Source organism: Chiloscyllium plagiosum, unplaced genomic scaffold, assembly GCF_037043375.1.
Source record: "Chiloscyllium plagiosum isolate Xiang-an unplaced genomic scaffold, Cpla_swu_hap1 HiC_scaffold_12, whole genome shotgun sequence".
In the NCBI taxonomy this organism is placed as follows: domain Eukaryota; kingdom Metazoa; phylum Chordata; class Chondrichthyes; order Orectolobiformes; family Hemiscylliidae; genus Chiloscyllium; species Chiloscyllium plagiosum.
In genome coordinates, this window is record NW_028270150.1 from 44,398,157 (window position 1) to 44,417,116 (window position 18,960).

General features: G+C 43.4%; 1 long non-coding RNA gene across 1 annotated transcript in view; it reads right to left on the reverse strand.

Moving 5' to 3' along the window:
* LOC148148530 (uncharacterized) overlaps positions 1-10,909 on the reverse strand; it is a 30,639-nt gene extending 19,730 nt beyond the window's left edge. Inside the window, exons 1-2 of the long non-coding RNA XR_015758753.1 lie at positions 10,695-10,909; positions 7,261-7,401 (exon numbers count right to left, since the gene is read on the reverse strand). This is a non-coding gene — a long non-coding RNA (uncharacterized LOC148148530). The remainder of the gene's footprint in view (positions 1-7,260; positions 7,402-10,694) is intronic.
* Positions 10,910-18,960: the final 8,051 nt, after the last annotated feature.

The window sequence follows — 18,960 nt, forward strand, 5'->3', positions numbered from 1 at the left end:
TGGGTATATGAATAGGAAGGGTTTGGAGGGCTTTGGGCCGGGTGCTGGCAGGTAGGCCTAGATTGGGGTGGGATATCTGGTCAGTATAGACGAGTTGGACAGAAGGGTCTGTTTCCGTGCTGTACATCTCGATAACTCTAAATGCCCTTAAAGTTGGCGAGTCTACTACTGTTGCAGGCAATGTGTTCCTCGCCTCCCTCGCTGAGTAAAGAAAATACCTCTGACATCTGTCCTATATCTATTACTCCTTAATTTAAATCCATGTCCCCTCATGCTAGCCATTGCCATCTAAGGAAAAAGGATCTCACTGTCCAACTTATCTCACTCTCTGATTATCTTATATGTCTCAAGTAAATCACTTCTCAAACTTCTAAGGAAAACAGCCTTACGTCCCTCAGCCTTTCTTCAGAACACCTTCCCTCCACAACAAGCAATATCTTAGTAAATCTCCTCTGAACCCTTTCCAAAGCTTCCATACCCTTCCTATAATACAGTGACCAGAACTGCCCACAATACTCCAACTGTGGCCACACCAGACAGCTTGTACAATTGCAGCATGATATCATGGTTCCGAAACTCAATCCCTCTACCAATAAAAGCTAATGCACTGTATGCCTTCTTAACAACCCTATCAACCTGGGTGGCAACTTTCAAGGATCTATGTACCTGGAAATCGAGATTGCAAAATGTCCATATTACAGAGGAGGAAGTGCTGGATGTCTTGAAACGGTTAAAAGTGGATAAATCCCCAGGACCTGATCAGGTGTACCCTAGAACTCTGTGGGAAGCTAGAGAAGTGATTGCTGAGCCTCTTGCTGAGATATTTGTATCATCGATAGTCACTGGTGAGGTGCCGGAAGACTGGAGGTTGGCTAACGTGGTGTCACTGCTTAAGAAGGGTGGTAAGGACAAGCCAGGGAATTATAGACCAGTGAGCCTGATGTCAGTGGTGGGCAAGTTGTTGGAGGGAATCCTGAGGGAGAGGATGTACATGTATTTGGAAAGGCAAGGACTGATTAGGGATAGTCAACATGGCTTTGTGCGCGAGAAATCATGTCTCACAAACTTGATTGAGTGTTTTGAAGAAGTAACAAAGGGGATTGATGAGGGCAGAGTGGTTGATGTGATCTATCTGGACTTCAGTAAGGCGTTCAACAAGGTCCCCCATAGGAGACTGGTTAGTAAGGTTAGATCTCAGGGAGAACTAGTCATTTGGATACAGAACTGACTCAAAGGTAGAAGACAGAGGGTGGTGGTGGAGGGTTGTTTTTCAGACTGGAGGCCTGTGACCAGTGGAGTGCCACAAGGATTGGTGCTGTGTCCACTACTTTTTGTCATTTACATAAATGATTTGGATATGAGCATTAGAGGTACAGTTAGTAAGTTGCAGTTGACACCAAAATTGGAGGTGTAGTGGACAGCGAAGAGGGTTACCTCAGATTACAACAGGATCTTGACCAGATGAGCCAATGGGTTGAGAGGTGGCAGATGGAGTTTAATTCAGATAAATGCGAGGTGCTGCATTTTGAAAAAGCAAATCTTAGCAGGACTTATACACTTAATGGTAAGGTCCTAAGGAGTGTTGCTGAACAAAGAGACCTTGGAGTGCAGGTTCATAGTTCGTTGAAACTGGAGTCGCAGGTTGATAGGATAGTGAAGAAGGTGTTTGGTATGCTTTCTTTTATTGGTCAGAGTATTGAATACAGGAGTTGGGAGGTCATGTTGCGGCTGTACAGGATATTGATTAGGCCACTGTTGGAATATTGTGTGCAATTCTGATCTCCTTCCTATTGGGAAGATGTTGTGAAACTTGAAAGGGTTCAGAAAAGATTTACAAGGATGTTGCCAGGGTTGGAGGATTTGAGCCAAAGGGAGAGGCTGAACAGGCAGGGGCTGTTTTCCCTGGAGCGTTGGAGGCTGAGGGGTAACCTTATAGAGATTTACAAAATTATGAGGGGCATGGATAGGATAAATAGACAAAGTCTTTTCCCTGGGGTCGGGGAGTCCAGAACTAGAGGGCATAGGTTTAGGGTGAGAGGGGAAAGATATAAAAGAGAACTAAAGGGCAACTTTTTCACACAAAGGGTGGTACGCGTATGGAATGACCTGCCAGAGGAAGTGGTGGAGGCTGGTACAATTGCAACATTTAAGAGGCATTTGGATAGGTGTATGAATAGGAAGGGTTTAGAGGGATATGGGCCGGGTGCTGGCAGATGGGACTAGATTGGGTTAGGATATCTGGTCGGCATGGACGGGTTGGACGAAGGGTCTGTTTCCATGCTGTACATCTCTATGACTCTATCTCTCTGCTCATCTACACTACCAAGAATCTTACCATTAGCCCTGCATTCCTGTTACTCCTTCCAAAGTGAATCACCTCACACTGTTCCACATTAAACTCAGCCCATCTCTGCAGTTCATCTCTGTCTCTCTGTAACCTACAACATCCTTTGTCATTATCCACAACTCTTCCTACATTAGTATCAACTGCAAATTTACTAACCCATCCTTCTATGCCTTCATCCAGGTCATTTATAAAAATAACAAACAACAGTGGACCCAAAACAGATTCTTGTGGTACTAATAACTAAACTCCAGGATGAATATTTCCCATCAACCACCACCCTCTGTCTTCTTTCAGCTAGCCAATTTCTGACCCAAACCGCTAAATCACCCTCAATCCCATCCTTATGTATTTTGTGCAATAGCTCACCGTGGGGAACCTTATCAAATGCCTTACTGAAATCCATGTACACCACACCAACTGCTTTACCCTCATCCACCTGTTTGTTCACCTTCTCAAAGAACTCAGTAAGATTTGTGAGGCACGTCCTACCCTCCACAAAACAGTGTTGACTATCCCTAATTAACTTATTCCTTTCCAGCTGATTATAAATCCTATCTCTTATAACCCTTTCCAACACTTTACCCACAACTGAAGTAAGGCTCACACGTCTATAATTTCCAGGGTTGTTTCTACTCCTCTTCTTGAACAAGGAAACAACATTTGCTTTCCTCCAGTCTTCTGGCACTATTCCTGTAGACAATGATGACAAAGATCAAATCCAAAGGCTCGGCAATCTGTTTCCTGGCTTCCCAGAGAATTGTAGGGTAAATCCATCTGGCCCAGGGGACTTATCTATTTTTACATTTTCCAGAATCGCTCACACCTCCTCCTTCTGCACCTCAATCCCATCTAGTCTACTAGTCTGTATCTCAATATTTTCCTCGACCATTTCGTCTTTTTCTAGTGTGAATACTGATGAAAAGTATTCATTTAGCACTTCCCCTATCTCCTCTGACTCCATGCACAACTTCCCACTACAGCAGAAACTCGATTATCCGAATGTGAAGGGCAGGCACTATTTTATTCGGATAATCGTTTATTCAGAAAATTGATTAAATGCCTTTCCTCTGGGGTGAGGAGTTTTAAAGTCTGCTGCCCGTTCAGGAGCCTGCAACAGTGCATGAGACCCCCAACACCACCCCTCTCTTGCTCCCCCCCCCCCACCCCGTCCAACAGCACGCCCCCCCAACCCAGTCCGTCCCCGCTCTCAACGCAGTGCAAACCCACCCCCCCGCTCCTAACCTGGTCCAAACCCCCCACCCGGTCCAAACCTGACCCCTGCCCCCAACCCGGTCCAACCCCAACCAACCTCACCCCCCAACTCCATCCAACCCCGCCCCCTCCCCCAGCACAAATCACGCAAGCCCCAGCCAACCCTGGCCCCTATCCGGGTCATCCGGACTGCACATCAACAAGAAGACTGCTGCTGTTGCTGTTTGGAAAGTTAAAGCCTCCCCATAACAACTCCCCTGTCACTCTTTGCTATCCGATCCTTTACATCTCTGGAACCATTCAGAGGCTTATAGAAAACTTCCAACAGGGTAATCTTTCCTTTCCTGTTTCTAATCTCAGCCCATAATACCTCAGTAGATGAGTCCTTAAATTCCTTTCTGCAACCATAATACTGTCCTTGACTAGCAATGCCACAAACCCCACCCCCTCCTTTTATCATTTTCTCTGTTCTTACTGAAACATCTAAATCTTGGAAGCTGCAATAACCATTCCTGTCCTTGTTCTACCCATATCTCTGAAGTGGCCGTAACATTGAAGTCCCATACTGCAAGTTCACCCACCTTATTCTGGATGCTTCTAGATTACATTACAGGTATATAGATTAGATTACATTACAGTGTGGAAACAGGCCCTTCGGCCCAACAAGTCCACACCGACCCGCCGAAGCGCAACTCACCCATACCATACTCCGACATTTACCCCTAACCTAACACTACGGGCAATTTAGCATGGTCAATTCACCTAACCTGCACATCTTTGTGACTGTGGGAGGAAACCGGAGCATCCGGAGGAAACCCACGCAGACACGGGGAGAACATGCAAACTCCACACAGAGAGTCGCCTGAGGCGGGAATTGAACCCGGGTCTCTGGCGCTGTGAGGCAGCAGTGCTAACCAATGTGCCACCGTGCCGCCCACTCTAGCATTGAAGTAGGCACACTTCAAACCAACTTCTTGCTTGCCGGAGCCTTCTTGCGATCTTGAAATCTTAGTTCTGAGTTCACTACTCTCAACCTCCCAGATACTCGAACTGCAGTTTTGGTTCCCGTCCCCCTGCTGAATTAGTTTAAACCAACACGAAATGCATTAGCAAACTTCCGCCCCCAGGATATTGGTATCCCTCTGGTTCAGGTGAAGATCCTGTTTTTAGAGATCCCACCTACCCCAGAAAGAGCCCCAATTATCCAGGAATCCAAAATCCTCCCTCCTGCACCATCCCTGTAGTCATGTGTTCAACTCCTCTCTCTCCCTATTCCTCGCCTCGTAGCATGTGGCACGGGCAACAAACCAGAGATAACAACTCTGTTTGTCCTAGCTCAAAGCTTCCACCCTAACTCCCTGAATTTCTGCCTTAAATCCCCATCTCTCTTCCTACCTATGTCATTGGTGCCTATGTGGACCACGACTTGGGGCTGCTTTCCCTCCCCCTCAAGGATCCCGAAAACAGGATCAGAGACATCACGAAGCCTGGCACCTGGAAGGCAACACACCAACCATGAGTCTCTTTCATTCCCTTCTGTCCCCCGAACTATGGAATCCCCAATGACTAATGCTCTGCTCCTCTTCCCCCTTCCCTTCTGATCAACAGGGACAGACTCTGTGCCAGAGACCTGTGCCCCATTGCTTACCCCTGGTAAGTCATTCCCCCAAACAGTATCCAAAACAGCATACTTGTTGTTGAGGGGAACGGCCACAGGGGATCCCTGCACTGCCTGCCGGTTCCCTTTCCGTCCCCTGACAGTAAACCGTCTACCTTCTTCTTTTACCTAAGGTGCAACTACCTTCCTGTAACTCCTCTCAATAACCCCCTCCGCCTCCCAAGAGATCCGAAGTTCATCCAGTTTCACCCGGACGTGATTTTCGAGGAGCTTGAGTTGGGTGCACTTAGAGTCATAGAGTCATAGAGATGTACAGCATGGAAACAGACACTTCAGTCCAACCCGTCCATGCCAACCAGATATCCCTACCCAATCTAGTCCCACCTGCCAGCACCCGGCCCATATCCCTCCAAACCCTTCCTATTCATATACCCATCCAAATGCCTCTTAAATGTTGCAATTGTACAAGCCTCCACTACATCCTCTGGCAGCTCATTCCATATACGTACCACCCTCTGCGTGAAAAGGTTGCCCCTTAGGTCCAGGGAAAACAGCCCTTGTCTGTTCTGCCTCTCCCTGTAGCTCAGATCCTCCAACCCTGGCAACATCCTTGTAAATCTTTTCTGAACCTTTCAAGATAGGAAGGAGACCAGAATTGCACGCAATATTCCAACAGTGGCTTAACCAATGTCCTGTACAGCTGTAACATGACCTCTCAACTCCTGTACTCAATACCCTGACCAATAAAGGAAAGCATACCAAACACCTTCTTCACTATCCTATCTACCTGCAACTCCACTTTCAAGGAGCTATGAACCTGCATTCCAAGGTCTCTTTGTTCAGCAACACTCCCTAAGTCTGCTAAGATTTGCTTTCCCAAAATGCAGCACCTCACATTTATCTGAATTAAACTCCATCTGCCACTTCTCAGCCCATTGGCCCATCTAGTTCAGATCCTGTTGTAATCTGAGGTAACCCTCTTCGCTGTCCACTACACCTCCAATTTTGGTGTCATTTGCAAACTTACTAACTGTACCTCTTATGCTCGCATCCAAATCATTTATGTAAATGACAAAAGGTAGAGGGCCCAGCACCGATCCTTGTGGCACTCCACTGGTCACAGGCCTCCAGTCTGAAAAACAACCCTCCACCACCACCCTCTGTCTTCTACCTTTGAGCCAGTTCTGTATCCAAATGGCTAGTTCTCCCTTTATTACATGAGATCTAACCTTGCTAATCAGTCTCCCATGGGGAACCTTGTCGAACGCCTTACTGAAGTCCATATAGATCACATCTGCCCTCATCAATCATCTTTGTTACTTCTTCAAAAAACTCAATCAAGTTTGTGAGACATGATTTCCCACGCACAAAGCCATGTTGACTATCACTAATCAGTCCTTGCCTTTCCAAATACATGTACATTCTGTCCCTCAGGATTCCCTCCAACAACTTGCCCACCACTGAGGTCAGGCTCACTGGTCTATAGTTCCCTGGCTTGTCTTTACCGCCCTTCTTAAACAATGGCACCACGTTTGCCAATCTCCAGTCTTCTGGCACCTCACCTGTGACTATCGATGATACAAATATCTCAGCAAGAGGCCCAGCAATCATCTCTCTAGCTTCCCACAGAGTTCTCGGGTACACCTGATCAGGTCCTGGGAATTTATCCACTTTTAACCGTTTCAAGACATCCAGCACTTCCTCCTCTGTAATCTGGACATTTTGCAAGATGTCACCATCTATTTCCCTACAGTCTACATCTTCCATATCCTTTTCCACAGTAAATACTAATGCAAAATATTCATTTAGTATCTCCCCCATTTTCTGTGGCTCCACACAAAGACCTCCCACAGATTCAGTCAGCAGGGACACTACTCGTGACCCTTATCTCCCATTCTGCAGGAGAAGCATTCACCTTCCCTAACCTCCATTCCCACTATTCTAAATTCCCAACAAGATTACTGAAAAACTGAAAATAAACTAGTCACCTTACCAATCCAGCGCACAGAACTTTATTTTTGGTTAGAGGAGGAGGACAGTTGGGAGACATTACCCAACCATCCAAATATAAAGCCTCACTTACCCAGCAGTCGTGCACCTTCCACTCCAATTGCCGCTGAAAAAATGAAGAATGCTGAACTCCCAAGGAAAGTTTTTGTATCTTTTAAAATTTGCCTATCTGTTGGGCCTCTGGTCTTCGCTGTTGCTCCTCCCACTCCAACTGCTGCCAAAAAAAATGAAGGTCTAATTTTAGATAAAATGTTTTGACTTTTGCAAAAGGACAGAACAGCATTGTAATGTGTTTTGGGAATATCAGAGACATTGTTAAATATAAATGATGGAATTTAATAAACTATTAATATGCCATGTAAAAGACATAAGGATGTTACAGATGGATGATTGATAGGCTGAGTGAGTAGGCAAAAATCTGGCAGATGGAGTACGAAGTTGGAAAATGTGAAGTTGTTTACTTTAGTAGAAAGAATGAAAAAACAGTATTACTTAGAAGGAGAATAGTCAAGAAATTCCAAGCATGTTCCAGTGTACAGGTTAGTACAGGTAAAGCAAATAATCAAGAATGCTAATAGGAGTTTGCGAGTTTTGAGAAGATTTGTAGCTCAGGTTGAGGTTTTGGATGTAGGTTTGCTAGCTGAGCTGTAAGGTTTGTTTTTCAGACGTTTCATCACCATACTAGATAACTAGTAGTCTGGCAGACTACTCAGACCTCTTGGCATCATTGTAGCCCACAAACCCACCAACACAATAAAACAGCAGCTAATGAACTAGAAAGACCCTATATAGACAACAAGCAAAACTAATGTCATTTACAAAATACCTTGCAAGCACTGTAACAAATACTACATTGGACAAATGGGCAGCAAACTAGTCATCAGGATACATGAACATCAACTAGCCACAAAAAGACATGATCCACTCTCACTAGTATCTTTACATACAGATGAGGAAGGACACCACTTCGACTGGGACAACACAAAGACAAACCAATTAGAGACACGCACAAGAATTTCTAGAAGCATGGCATTCCAACTGGAACTCTATCAACAAACACATTGACTTGGATCCCATTTAACACCCCCTGAGTAAAGGAACAAGAAATGACATCACCACAGGAAATGACATCACCAACCCAAGGAAACCTAAACACTGAAACAGAAAGCAGACTATGCCACCAGTGCTTCATCCAGTATGTTACCTAGTATGGTGACAAAACATCTGAAAACAAACCTTCCACCTCAGCAAGCAAACCTACATCCACATGCTAATGGGATTCTATCTTTTATCACCAGAGAAACTGAACATAAAAGTAAAGATGTTATGCTTCAGTCGTACAAGATATTGTTGAAATCATCGGCTAAATTTTACCAAACATCTGTTTAGTGCTTGCCATATGAGAAGCCATTGAAGACACTGGGTCTGTACTTGATGGAGTTAGGAGGAATAAGGGGATCTCATTATAGAATATTGTGAGGCCTGGAAAGAGTGGTCTGGAGAAAGTGTTTCCAATAGCAGGAGTGACTAGGACTTGAAGGCAGAGCCTCAGTATAAAGGCAAGACCCTTTAGTACTGAGATGAGGGGGAATGTTTTCAGCCAGAGGGTGCTGAATCTCTGGAACTCAATGCCACAGAAACCTGTTGAGGCCAAGTCACTCAGCGTTCTTAAGGCAGAGATAAACAGGTTCTTGATTAGTAAGGAGATCAGAGGTTACACGGAGAAGGCGGGAGAATGGGGTTGAGAAACATTTTAGCCATGATCAAACGGCAGAGAAGATTCAATGTGCCAAATTGTATAATTCTGCTCTTATATGCTATGTTCTTGTGGTCTAAATGCCAATTGCAGGGAGTTTCAAAGAATTGTTCTCTCCATGAGCTTGAATCAATTTTCTAACCTCATCATGAATGCACCATGCCTCTACACACTTTCTCCATGCTCTCTTGGCCTCACCACTGGAGGAACTACTTGCAACTTTCTGGGAGTCACACCCCCACAAGCACCATATTTGAATTCCAGCTATGCAATGGGTGTGGGGTTGCTGCATAATTCTAAATGACATGGCTGAGAAAGGAGAATCGCCACCATGTTGCCAACCGGAACCTGAAGATTTCAGAGGAGATAGACAAAGAGATAGCAGGGTCATCCTCTTTCCTCAGGACTGCCAGAGAAGACTATGGCAGCATAAGCTGCTAACCAGGTCCAAAGCTACCACCTGGGTCAGTGCAAAATCCATGGTCCAGAGTAACTCTAACCAATGAAGGAAGAAGGTTAATGGCTTTCAGTGCTCCACAAAGTTAAGTTCAACCATCTTCTTTCTATTATCTCACATTCACTCTAACTCTGCTATGGCAATTACCTCCCACGAAGGCTCATGGACTATCACTCCCACTTTAACATGGAACATCTTCCCTTAATCACTCACACCAAGCCCAATCCACACCCCACTCATACCACTAACTCTCCATACCTCAGTGCTTCATATTTTTCTTGGGACACCTCAACAACCTTCTCTCATCTGCATCAGCTTTCACAGCTGTGCCAGCCACTTTCATCTCACATAGTCTCTTCCTTTGTCTCATTCCAGGAAAAAACAGCTTATAAAAGGGAAGACAGAGCCATAAAAGGTGACGAGGTGCCTGATACTTATCTCCTCACCCCGTACATGAGAATCCTCGGCTTAGTAAGAGAGGACCATGGCGACTCCTATGTTAATACCAAGATCTTCATGTTTCAGCAACAAAGTAAAATTCATTGACAAGTGTTGCAGTTTTCCTATTACTAAAGCTGTGAGTATATTCTTAAGATGTCCAAACTTCTACCCATAGTTTGCAATTCATTCACTCTCATCTCCTGCAGGCATCAGTGGCATCCGTGCAGTCTCTGCCCTGAAGAGGCCTCAGGAAGTCATCTGCTTCTCCACCTCTGAGGAAGAAGACAGATCCCTCTGAGAATTTATCGGCAAGGATGTCTCCTTCACCCTCCACTAGCTCAGATACTGACACCTCAGTGCGTACTTCAGCTTGGTTATAGTCAGGAGCACATTCTGGTGAGGACATAATTGACACATTTCAACAGCTGGCTGAGGGAAAAGTGCCCCATGTTGCTGGCAATCCGAAGACAGCTGGAGACTATGACCTGTTCAGTCCCAGGCAAGAGAAGACCTCATTTGACAGCCATTTATAGCTTTATTAAAGTGCACAAAAGACACAGGAGCAGCAGGAAACACTCTGATCTACCAGTCCACTAGCGCTATTCATATGGCCTTTGTGTGTGCATCTGCTCTGTGTACAGTATCATGAACAGCCAGGTCTGGTATACTCAATGTCTGCTGCATATATGCACAGACTCGCATTCCATTATTTTAGCCATTAGTGGTCAGAACCAAGGTCAAGGCAACAGAGGGATAAGGATCCTTAACCTCACTCCAGGTGCCCATTCTTTACAAGCAGACTGGGTGGTGCCAATAGGTACCCAGCTGTGCGAGGAATCATGTTCAAACATACCCAGACATCTCTTCTCAGGACACTTCAGAAGAATTCTACTTCCACTCTCCAATTGGCAATCTTGTGAGTAAAAATCGAGAAGGGTGAACCTACAATCAGCCAGGATTTTCTCAAAATGTCAGGGCTCTCTGGGCAAAATACCTCCATCGTTGCCTGCCCAAAATTCTAAAGTCAACAATTGGCAGGTCCTTCCACCCCAGCTGCGACCACCAGGACTGGACCTAGACATAGAGGAAGGAAAAGGTAAAACAATGTCTTATGAAGACACATAGGTAGCATGGATGAAAATTGCTAGTAAATATGCTTTCGTCATCATCTCTTTGAGTAAAATGCCATTATAGTTTCAATTACACAAATAAAGGTAAATAAATTCTGCCCCACATTTTGAATACAGTGTGCAGTTTTGGTGTCCTTATTTAAAGAAATATTTAAATGCACTAGAAGTGTTTTAGGGAAGGTTTAACAGATTAATACCTGGAATGTGTAGGTTATCTTGTATGGAAAAGTGGAACAGGTTGAACTTGTTTCCATTGGTGTTTAGAAGAACAAGGGGTGACTTCATTGAAGTGTATAAGATCCCAAATAATCTTGACAAGGTGTATGTGGAAAGGGTGTTTCATTTTGTGTGTCAGTCCAGAACTAGAAGGCATTGCTTTAAAATTAAGCGACACCATTTCAGGATAAAAGTGAGATTTTTTAATCTCTCGGATGGTTGAGCAACATTTTAAGCTGCCTCAAAAAGTAGTGGAGACAGGATCATTAAGTAGTATAAAGACAGATAGATTTTTGTTAGGCAAAGGAATCAAAAGTTATTGGGAGTAGGTGGGAATATGAAAGTCAAAACACAAACAGATCGGCCATGTTCTCGAATGGCAGAATAGGCTTGAGGGACCAAATGGTCTGTTTTGTAAATTCATATATATATATATTCATATTTTCAATTTACATTGATTATAAAAAGCTAATGTTGCAGATAGAATTTAAGAGCATAGCAGCACTACTCACCAATAGAAAGTTATGATTAGAACTAAGTACTTAATCCAGTTCCTGGGATTCAAGCACTTTCACGATTCAGTCAGTGAAAGTCAATGAACACAGAAGTATAAATGTTAACACTTTCTGGGAGTCAGAAATATATAGAATCAGAATCCCTACAATATGCAAACAGGCCCTTTGGCTCAACAAGTCCACACCGACCGTCTGAAGAGTAACTCACCCAGACCCATTCCCATACCCTAAATTTACCCCGGACCAATGCATCTAACCTACATATCCCTAAACACTATGGGCAATATAGCATGGCGAATTCACCTAACCTGCACATCTTTGGACTGTGGGAGGAAACAAGAGCACCTGGAGGAAACCCATGCAGACACAGGGAGAACATGCAAACGCCACACAGGTAGTCGCCCGAGGCTGGAATCAAACCCGAGTCCCTGGCACTGTGACGCAGCAGTGCTAACCACTGAGCCATATAAGCTCCCATATAAGGAGCTAGGTACAGAACTTTCAGTGAGCTAAACTCAATGAAATTAAATGAACCATATATATGATGGAAAACCACTTAACATTTCAATAGAATCCAAAATACCTTTAAAAAGTAAAAATCATTGATGTTCGATTTTAATATATTAATGACCTAAATTTGGTTCAGTAGGACATCATTTAAAAAAAACTATTGATGAATGTAATTGAAATTTGTTCTAATTAATAATCAAAAACACTTAGGAGAACATGGACTGTAAAATGGGCAAATACATCACATAAAATTTTAACATTGTGAAATATACAAGGAGGGTTGATGATGAAAATATATTCATTGCAGTCAACATGGACTGTAACATGACTTTTGACAAAGTTCCACGTGGCACCCTGTTCAAAAAGAGAAAAACTCCATAGGATCCATGCGACAGTCACAAGCTGGATCTGATGTAATTAAGTCTGGAGAGGTGAGTAAATTCCTCACTGTCATGCCTGAATTCAGGGTATATTGGAGTTCCAAACTTTTAAAAATAGCTTGGTTCCACCAGTTCCATGCGTACTTCATCATGCTTTAAAGCTATGAAGGACACATCATACAATCATAAGGAGCAGAAGCAGACCATTCAGACCATCAAGTCTGATCCACTACCATTCAATAAAGTCATGTCTGATCTGATAATCCCCAACTCCACTTTCCTGACTTTCCCCCATAACCCTTGATTCCTTTATTAATTAATGAAATTTGTCTATGTCAACCTTGAATATATTTATTGACCCAACCTCAAAAGCCTTCCGTGGTGCAGAATTCCAGGTTCTCAACCCTGTAAGAGAAAATATTTCTGCCTATCATTATCTTAAACATGCAATCTCTTATTCTCAGATATGCCATTTGGTCCTTGACTGTCCCACAAGAGGAAACAACTTTTTGCATCTACTCCATGAAGTCATCTAAGAATAACAGTGGTTAGCACTGCTGCCTCACAGCGCCAGAGACCCGGGTTCAATTCCCACCTAAGGCAACTGTCTGTGTGGAGTTTGCACATTCTCTTCGTGTCTGTGTGGGTTTCTTCCGGATGTTCTGGTTTCCTCCCACAGACCAAAAATGTGCAGGTTAGGTGAATTGGCCATGCTAAATTGTCCGTAGTGTTAGGTGAAGGGGTAAATGTTGGGGTATGGGTCTGGGTGGGTTGCTCTTCAGAGGGTTGGTGTGGTCTTGTTGGGCCGAAGGGCTTGTTTCCACACCGTAAGTAATCTAATCTAAAAAAAATTGTGTATTTTAATAGGTTGCTTCTCATTTCTGTGCTCCAATTAGTACAGGTCAATCTACTCAATTTCTCCTCCAAGACATTGCCCCTATACCTGGTATCAGCCTAATGAACTTTCCAATGCTACTATATCTTCCTTTTGATAAGGGGCACCAAAATTCTTCACATCAGTCAGACCTCAGCTGGAATAATGCCTTGAATAGTTTTAGCAAAACTCCCTCCCTTTTTACTTCATTCCCTTTGAAATAAAAGCCAACATTCCATTTCCCTTCACGACTACATACTGAACTTGGATGCTACCTTTTTGTAATTTGTGGATGAGGGATCCCAAAACACTGTTCTGCAGCTTCCTCCAGTCTTTCTCTATTTGTAAACCATTTAAATCCTTTAATATTCCTGCCAATGTGCATAACCTCTCATTTCCCCACGTTACATTCCATCTGCTAACTATTAGACTCTACGTCACCACCCATTTTTGTGTCATCCCACAAATTTGGCTTGAGTGGATTCACTTTGCTCATCCAAGTCATTCATATCTATTGTAAATAATTGAGGGCCAGCACTGAACAATGTAGCACATCACTAGTTACAGGTTGCCACTTGAAAAATAGCACCCCTTGGCTCAACTTTGTGTTTTTGAAATGTTACCCAATCCTCTATTCATATTTGTCCAACACCATGAAGCCTAGTATGTGGCATCTTAACAAATGTCTTCTGAAAATCAAAATGTATTAAATCTATTACTGCCCCTTTATCTATCCAGCTTGTTACCTCCACAAAGAATTGTAATAAATTTATCAGGCACGATTTCCCTCTGTAAAGTTATGCTGACTCGGCTTGTTTATATTATGCATTTCTAAATGCTCTGTTATTACATTTAGAGTAATAAAGATATACATCTCAGAAAAGATTCTTTGTTCCAACTTGTCCATGCCAACCAGGTATCTTAAATAAATTCAGTCCTAGTTGCCAGCATTTGGCCCATATCACTAAACCTTTCCTATTCATATACCTTTCCAAAGGCCTTTTAAATGTTGTATTTGTACCAACCTCCATCACATCTTCTGACAGCTCATTCCATTTATGCACCAACCTCTGCCCCTTAGATCCCTTTTAAATCTTTCCCCTCTCACCTTAAACCTATGGCCTAGTTTTGGCCTCCCTCGACCTAGGGAAAAGACCTTGTGTATTTACTCATACATGACCCTCACGTCACCCCTTAACCTCCAATGCTCCATGGAAAATAGTCCAGTCTACTAAGCTTCTCCCTCTAGCTCAAACCCTTCAACCATGACAACATCCTTGTAAATCTTTTTTGAACACCTTCAAGTTTCACAACATCTTTCCTATAGCAGGGAAATCAGAATTGCACAGTATTCCAATCATGGCCTAATGTCGTGTACAACTGCAACATGACCTCCCAACTCCGATACTCAATGCACTGACCAATAAAGGCAAGCAAACCAAATGCCTATCTACCTGTGACTCCACTTTCAAGGAACTATGAACCTGCACTCCAAGGTCTCTTTATTCAGCAGTACTCCCCAGGACCTTGCCATTAAGTGTATCAGTCCTGCCCTGATTTGCCTTTCTAAAATGCAGCACCCCACATTTATCTAAATTGAAATCCATCTGCCACTCCTTGGCCAATTGCCCCACCTGATCAAAATTCAGTTGTACTCTGAGGTAACTTCTTTGCTGTCCACTATACCTCCAATCTTGGTGTCATCTGCAAACCTACTAACCATACCTCCTATGTTCACATTCAAACAATTTATATAAATGACAAAACGCAGTGGACCCAGCACCAATCCTTGTGGCACACCGCTGGTCACAGACCTCCAGTCTGAAAAGTAATCCTCTAACACCACCCTCCGTCTTCGTCCTTCGAGCCACTTCTGCATCCAAATGGGTAGTTATGCCTCTATTTCATGTGATCTAACCTTGCTAATCAGTCTACCATGAACCTTGTTGAATGCCTTACTGAAGTCCATTTAGACCACTTCCACCGCTCTGGCCTCATCAATCCCCTTTGTTACTTCTTCAAAAAACTCAGTCAAGTTAGTGAGACACTATTTTACATAACAAAGGCATGTTGACTATCCCTAATCAGTCCTTGCCTTTCAAAATACATGTAATCCTGTCCCTCAGAATTCCCTCCAACAACTTGCCCATCACCAATGTCAGGCTCACTGGGGTCTACAGTTCTTGGTTTTTCCTTGCCACCTTTCTTAAATAGTGGCAACATGCTAGCTAACCTTCAGTCTTCCAGCACCTCACCTGTGGCTATCGATTATACAAATATCTCAGCAAGGGACCTAGCAATCACTTCCCCAGCTTCCTGCAGAGTTCTTGGGGAAGTGATCTGATCAGGTCCTAGGGATTTATCCACCTCTTTGCATTTGAAGACATCCAGCACCTCCAGTGTAATATGGACATTTCTCAAGATGTCGCTATTTATTTCCCCATGTTCTATATCTTCTATATCTTTGTCCACAGTAAACAATAATGTAAACTACTTGTTTTGTATCTCCGCCATCTCCTGCGGTTCCATACATAGGCGACCTTATTAATCTTTATGAAGTTTCTCCCTAGTTACCCTTTGTCCTGAATGTATTTGTAGAATTCCTTTGGATTCTCCTTAACACTATTTATCAAAGCTATCTCATGTGGAGCAGGAGAATCGACGTTTTGGGCATAAGCCCTTCTTCAGCTTATGCCCAAAACGTCGATTTTCCTCCTTCTTGGATGCTGCCTGACCTGCTGCGCTTTTCCAGCAACACATTTTTCAGTTCTGATCTCCAGCATCTGCAGTCCTCATTTTCTCCCAGGCTATAGTACAATCCCAGTAAGGTGATCATCCCCTTCTTATTTCTCAGTTCCACCCAAATAATTTCCCTGCACATCTTCCCAGGAATATCCTCTCTAAATGCAACCATAATGTTACCCCTAATCAAAAATACAACTTCCCCTCCTTTCTTGCTCCCCTTTCAATCCTTCCTAAAGCATCTATATCCTGGAACACTAAGCTGCCAGTCCTGTCCATCCCTGAGCCACATCTTTGTAATTGTTATGACAACACAGTCTCATGTTCCTAACCATGCCCTGAGTTTAGCTGCTTTACCCGTTAGGCCTCTTCCATTGAAATAAATGCAGTTTAATTTCAGTCCTACCTCATTCTCTACTTTTTCCTGCCTGCCCTGTCTGTTTGACTTACTCCTTTATGGATTAACACGTTAAAGTAACTGGCCTAAAGTTACCTTTTTTTGCCTCCTTCCCTTTTCAAATAAAGGTGTTACATTGGCAGTCTTCCAATCCTCTGGAAACTTTCCAGAATCTAAAAATTTCTGGAATACTAATGCATCCACTACCTCAATAGTTAGTTCCTTCCCTCAGAAAAAAAAAACCTACTTGGAGAAACTTGAAACAATACAATAATTTGAGAACAGTGAATCTGAAAAAGGACTCTCACTGATCTTGAGGCCATGGACACCTGCTAAATGTGTGATTGGAGATGTGGCTATAGGATTGGGTTCATCAACCACACAATGACCAACAGGACCTGTAACCAATGACAGAGAATTTCCTGAGTGGACAATCATACTTGTTAGTGCATGGTTTCTAATGGTGAGCTGCATCCTTTAATATCCTAGGACGCATCCTGTCATGTCCAGGGGACTTATCAGGCTTTAATCCCATTAATTTCTCTAGCATATGTGCGTGGAGTCAGAGGAGATAGGGGAAGCGCTAACTGAATACTGTTCATCAGTATTCACGCAAGAAAAAGACAAAGTAGTCAAGGAGAATACTGAGATACAGGCTACTAGACTAGGTGGGATTGAGGTGCATAGGGAGGAGTTGTTAGCAATTCTGGAAAGTGTAAAAATAGATATGTCCCCTGGGCCGGATGGGATTTACCCTACGATTCTCTGGGAAGCCAGGGAGGAGATTGCCGAGCCTTTGGCTTTGATCTTTATGTCATCATTGTCCACTGGAATATTGCCAGTAAACTGGAGGATGGCACATAATGTCCCCTTGTTCAAGAAGGGGAGTAGAGACAACCCTGGAAATTATAGACCTTTGAGCCCTACTTTGGTTGTGAGTAAAGTTTTGGAAAGAGTTATAAGAGATAGGATTTATAATCATCTGGAAAGGAATAAGTTGAGTAGGGATTGTCAACACTGTTTTGTGAAGGGTGGATCATGCCTCACAAACCTTATTGATTTATTTGAGAAGGTGACCAAACAGGTTGATGAGGGTAAAGCAGTTGATGTTGTGTATATGGATTTCAGTAAGGTGTTTGATAAGGTTCCGCATGGTAGACTATTGTACAAAATATGGAGGCATGGAATTGAGAGTGACTTAGCGATTTGGGTCAGAAATTGGCTAGCTGAAAGAAGACAGAGATGGTGGCTGATGGGAAATATTCATCCTGGAGTTCAGTTATTAGCGGGGTACAGCAAGTATCTGTTTTGGAGGTAAAAACAATGACTGCAGATGCTGGAAACCAGATTCTGGATCAGTGGTGCTGGAAGAGCACAGCAATTCAGGCAGCATCCGACGAGCAGCAAAATTGACGTTTCGAGCAAAAGCCCTTCATCGGGAATAAAAGGCATAAAAGCTTTTATTCCTGATGAAGGGCTTTTGCCCGAAACGTCGATTTTGCTGCTCGTCGGATGCTGCCTGAATTGCTGTGCTCTTCAAGTATCTGTTTTGGTTCCACTGTTGTTTGTTATTTTTATAAATGACCTGGATGAAGGCATAGAAGGATGGGTTAGTAAATTTGTAGATGACACTAAGGTCAGGAGAGTTGTGAATAGTAACAAAGGATGTTGTAGGTTACAGAAAGACATAGATAAGCTGCAGAGCTGGGCTGAGAGGTGGCAGATGCAATTTAATGTGGAAAAGTGTGAGGTGGTTCACTTTGGAAGGAGTAACTGGAATGCAGAGTACTGGGCTAATGGTAAGATTCTTGGTAGTGTAGATGAACAGAGAGATCTCGGTATCCAGGTACTTAGATCCATGTAAGTTGCCACCCAGGTTGATAGGATTTTTAAGAAGGCATAAAGTGTGTTAGCTTTTATTGGCAGAGGGATTGAGTTTCTGAACCACGAGATCACGCTGCAACTGTACAGGCTGTCTGGGACGGCCATACTTGGGGGTATTGCCGGCAGTTCCAGTTACTGCATTATAGGAAGGGTATGGAAGCTTAGGAAAGGATTCAGAGGAGATTTACCAGGATGTTGCCTGATATGGAGGGAAGGTCTTACGAGGAAAGGCTGAGGGGCTAGAGGCTGTTTTCATTAAAGGGAAGGTTGAGAAGTGACTTAATTGAGACATATAAGATAATCAGAGCCTTAGATAGGTTGCACAGTGAGAGCCTTTTTCCTTGGATTGCAATGGCTAGCACGAGGGGACATAACTTTAAATTGAGGGGTGATAGATATAGAACAGATGTCAGAGGTAGTTTCTTTACTCAGAGTAGTAGGGGCATGGAACACACTGCCTGCAACTTTAAG